Source organism: Alligator sinensis, unplaced genomic scaffold, assembly GCF_000455745.1.
Source record: "Alligator sinensis unplaced genomic scaffold, ASM45574v1 scaffold267_1, whole genome shotgun sequence".
NCBI lineage: Eukaryota > Metazoa > Chordata > Crocodylia > Alligatoridae > Alligator > Alligator sinensis.
Window position 1 is genome coordinate 141,861 of NW_005842100.1, and position 5,349 is coordinate 147,209.

Sequence of the window (5,349 nt, forward strand, 5' to 3'; positions counted from 1 at the left end):
CCCCCCTGCGCGCCGCCCGCCCTCCCCGCCGCGCCGCCGCCTCCCGCCTTATACCCCGCGCCAGCCGCCCCGGGGCTGCTCGGAGCCTCCCCCGCCCTGTGCGCGGGCACCTGGGCACTGCCGCCCCGCGCCGGGGCAGGTTGTTGCGGTCCTAGGCGCCGCTTCCACACCGGACTTGCACCAGGACCAGTTGTAAACATCCATGACCGGGGCCCCTCGCCCCTGCCCCTGCCCCCCACCCAACCTAGTACCGCTGGCTCCTGCCCCAGCACATGACCCACTCATACCCAGGGAGGGTATGTGTGGGTCGCAGGAGGGCCCAGGCAGCCCCAAGCTGCCAGCCTCGAGGAAAAAACCCACAGGTTGCCACATTTTTCTCCTTTAAAGGCTTTTTAAAGCTTGTTGATCCATTTTTAAAGTTTGTGACCCTTTCATATATTCTTGTGACCCACTTTTGGGTCATTACCTACAGATTGAGAAATGCAGTCCTAGAGAAGCAGGGCTGGAAGGGACCTCCATGGCTCACATGGGCAACTGGTGCCTCCTGAGTCAGGGGGGCACATGCCCCCCCAGCAGTCAGTCAGCAACAGGGGGGGCCCATGCGGCCAATCTCACCAACTGGGGAGTGGTCCCACATGGCTGATCTTGCCAACCGGGAAGCACGAGCGGGGCACCCACTCCCTGCCGCTCCTGGTGCCCCCAATCCCCAGCCGGCGCTCACAGGTGGGGCACCGGCGCTCCCGCCTCCCCCCTTGCTGCCCGTCACCTAAGCAGAGAGCACTGGCTGTCAGGGGGTGCACATGCACCCCCTACGCGTTGCCACTGATGGATCATCTAGCACCCCGTGCCTGAGGCAGGGGCATCCCTCTCCAAACCATAGAAATCATAGAAAAGTGAGGGTTGGGAGGGACCTCAGAAGGTCATCTAGTCCAACCCCTGCCTCAATGCAGGACCAGCCCCAATTAGATCATCCCAGCAAACCCTTTGTCTACCCGGGTCTTAATAACCCTCAGGGATGGAGAGTCCACCACCTCTCTGGGTACCACCTGTTCTGGTGTTTTACTACCCTCCTAGTGATCTAAACTCAGCCTAGCCCTGACACAACATAGACCTCATACCCTCACCTGCTACCGGTAAAGCAGGGGAGCTGCAGCAGCCAATGTCCTCCTTCTATAAAATGTTGTCGATATATGCTCAAGAGGTCCCAGGTAGAGAGCCATGCCCCCTGCTACAGAGGAGAGCAAAAACCCTCACAGTCCATACCAACGTGACCATGCCATGACTCTGTTTAGGGGAAGGGTGGCCCTATATGAGGCTGCCAGCCTGGGCTGAGGAGACGCTGGCCTCCTCCTGTAATAGTTTGTGTCCCCCCACCCCACACACCTCAACCAAAATGAGAGGAGTTGGGAAAGATCTGTTTCTTTTTTCCTTCAGAGGGGGCTGTACAATGGCTCTCTCAGATCCCAAGTGAGGTAGGGAGGGAGGCTTGGGAGAGTGGCGGGGGGAAGAGCAGTCTCCACCCCATACTATTTCCTTCTGCCAAAATGTCATCAGCTTCTGGGCTCCTATTAAGTTTACTTCCATTCCAGATATTCAAGACTGAGGAGCTGTACAGGGCCCATTATATCCCTCTGGTTCACAATTGGTAGGCCTATAGTAATGTATAGGAGTGAGGCTTGGTGGGGAAGAGCAGTCCCCACCCCAGACTATTTCATTCTGCCAACATGTCTTTAGCTTCTGGGCTCCTATTAACTTTACTGCTAGCCCAGATATTCAAAACTGTGAGGAGCTGTATGGGGTCCATTACATCCCTCCACTTTGCTATTGTTAGACCCACAATTATATATGGGAGTGAGGCTTTGTGCATGAAAGATCAACGGAAAGTAATTTTTTCTGCAAATAACATTCCCAGGGAGATAGCTGGACTGGGGAAAGACCCAGTGAAGGGAAAATGAAGGCAAAGAAGTATGCAAGATATCAAAGCCGGGGGGAGGTTGCAGGAGAAATTATGTAATGGCAGATTTGATTTTAATTATAACAATAATTGGCATTTAAGGGGTTAAAATATAAAATGTATGCTAGCAGGGTATGGAGCAACAAGTACATCTGGAAGAGGGTATGCAATAAAAAGTTTGGGAGCCTCTGTCCTAACTTTTTCCATTCCAGGCTACCCACTGCCCTGTGCCATCACTGCCATGCCCTGCTTTCCTATGGCCAGTTGCACATGTGACTCTGTGGGCTGCTGACGGGCCTTGCACCTGACCAATTCTGCACTGTCTGCCAGCAGCCCGCACAGCCACATGTGTGACTGGCTGTGGGAAAGCAGCGCATGGCAGCAGTGCGGGACAGTGGACAGTGGAGGCAGCTGCCACATGCAAGCTTCCCCCCCTCCCATGTCTGGCCGGCCAGGTGGTGTCTGTGCAGCCCGCAAAGTGGCACTGTGCTCCTTGTGTCATGTCGTCCCCACCCCGGCTCTGCTCCTGGACAGCGGTGGCATGGGGTGGTGGGTGACAGCACTCTGTCCCTGCCTACCTACACGTTCCCACTAGGACCTTTCAAAGTACCCCTAGAGGTATGTGTACCCCCAGCTGACAACCCCTGGTCTAGAGGATCTGTCTTTTTCCCCCACAAATGAGGCCATGTACACTTTCTTTATTAAGGCAGTGGTCACTTGTTACAGTCCACTGTTCAGACTCACCACTCCATCAGGCCCTTCTCTAGGTGTGAAGCCCCGAGCTTTACAATCCTGTAATCCTGCCATCCAGTAGGAAGGGTACTAGTGATTTACTTATAGGCTGGAGCAGTGAAAGACATGCTGCTTACCTGATCTCAGATATCCAGAACTGTGTGTCCCATTTTTCTGAGGCAGATAATAATTGTTCGCTAGGTGTTCGTTATTTTTCCCTAAGTTCATATGCAACTTGTGCTTTACTTCACAAGGGCCATCATTAACATTTGCTGCTTCAGTCACAGGAAAAAAAAAATATCACACATACCTAGGCACATGCACACATTTACCCCCTAGTTTTGTTTTGGATTTCAAGTTTGCAAAAAGCCCAATATAGTAAAACTCAGTGAACCTCATAACTTTCCACTTGAATTTACAGAGCTAAAAACATGAACTTCATAAGATTTTTGATAGAAAAAGAGCTTTAATTCATTCAAAAGGTTAATGGATTTGACCAGAGTGTCATGTTTATAATGAAACATTAAAGCAGAAAAAATGTCTATGGCTTCAGGTTTCATTGCAAGTATTATATGCAGCTTGAACTCTTTTGCCTCTTGGGTTTTTCTGAGAAATAATTAGTAAATTTTTTTAAACTGCCTTGAAGATGTAAAGTCTAATCAAAACATTCAATAACTTTGCCACCTTAGGGAAGCCATTTTTCCTTCTATTTTGTAGTTTGCTTTATTACTTGGTAAATATATTAATATCAGGATGCACAGTTAATCTTGCCCTTGAGCTTTAAGCTCTTTGTGTGGATTCTGTCACCACAACTAAGAATTTCACAAATAAATTGGTAAATGTTCACTGAATCAAACATTTGGGCCAGATCCCACTGCCCTTCTAGTTGATAGCAAAACTGGCTTTGATTTAAACTGGAATGGGATGGGGCCCCAAGAGACCTAAATTATGGTCAAGTCATCAAAGGAAAACTTCAGTGAAGAAATATTTTGTTATAAAATATAAGATATTGAAAAGATAAAGTATTTTAAAAGATATTTTAAACATTTTTGTATGTCAAATGATTTTTGGCAGGGCGTGAAATCCTAGTATCCCTCAAAAATATTACAGTATTTGGTAACAATGGTCCAAAAAGTAGCCATTTAGAGAAACACAAAAAAATCACTGAAAGAATACTATTGCAAAGTCAAGCTCTGGCAAACTTAATTCAGTTCCACTGTAGGTATGCCTATTAATGCAATTGTTACTTAAGCAGTGTCAGAATTTTTCCAGAGAACCCCTGCTTCATCCTGTGTACTGAATTAGACAGGGGTCTGGTGAAAAAATAGTGTGATATCATGCAGTTAAATCCTGTCCCATAATACATACAACAGGGACCAATGAAAGTTGCACATCTAATGTTTGTGTGTGTGTGTATACTTTCCTAGTTGTTTTTAAAAAAGCAAATTGAGAAAAATCAAAAGAAACCAACAACAACAGATATTGTGTCTTGTGGCATCAGGTTGTCACCCTGACATCAGCAGTTTTGGAACATACAGATCTACCACTGAAATCTCTACCACCTGAGCTACGAGAGCAGCTGATAACGGCAATAGGTCACTCTGTATGGTCACAAGCTCTAAAAGAGATGGAAAACCTTGTCAGTGGGCTTCACAGATATTTGTTGATGGTAGGGAAATGGTGAGACCTAGATTGGGTTATATTGGAGGGAAGTGGGTTTCTGTAGAACACTTCTGCCCATTTCCTATAAGCATGTTCTCTTCTGCCACATCGCCTCTAAACTGCCCTTGTCATGGTCTGGCTTCTTCTCCACCCTAGCTTCTCATCCGGGTTCTAGTTTCTGATCTAGTTATCACAATCTCTGTTCCTCCAATTGCTCATTCAAGTTCCAGTTTCTTTTCCCAGCAAGGCCATGGCTCACTTCTTTGTACTACCCCGTTTCTCTGCCCAGCATATTCACTTCTCCCTCCAAAACTCCCAATCATTTTCATTTACCCAGCACACAGCTAGCCCAGTTCCACTTTCACTTCCCCTGTATGTGCCTCTAATCCCAGTCCCTTCCACCTTGCGCCTTGTCTTAACCTATGCCATCCAGAGATTCAGCTTTTGCACAGCAAGAAACATATCTGCAATAATGGCCACCCAGCTGCTAGGTTTCAAGTCCTTGCTCCAAAGTATGGGGCCAGTAGAACTTTTCAGGGAATTTTAGCAGACCAGATATAATGTTTTCCCTGGTCTGTTAAAAATTCTCTGCACCTGCACCACATGTCCTGGGTGAGCTCTGCTGCATGCGCCCCCTGCTGCCCCTCCTACCCCACATCCTTGGCTAGCTCCTGGTACCTAACACAAGCAGCCCACCCTAAACACATGCACACCCACCCCACCCCTCCACACATCCCCACTTCACACACAGTATATAACAGTAAGACTTTGTGTTGAGCTGTTGTTTTTTGAGTAGTGTATACAAAGGCATAAATCAGAGCAAAAACTATTATAAATGTAAAATTCAAATACGTTATAGTAGATGTTTGATTTGTAGAATATGATTTTTTTAAATCTATAATTTGTTAAAATGATATCTTCTGAAAGATTGTGTGTGCAGTCCTTGACAGCTCACCAAAACCTGTTAGGTGGCCTGCCAACCTAAATAATTGCCCACCCCT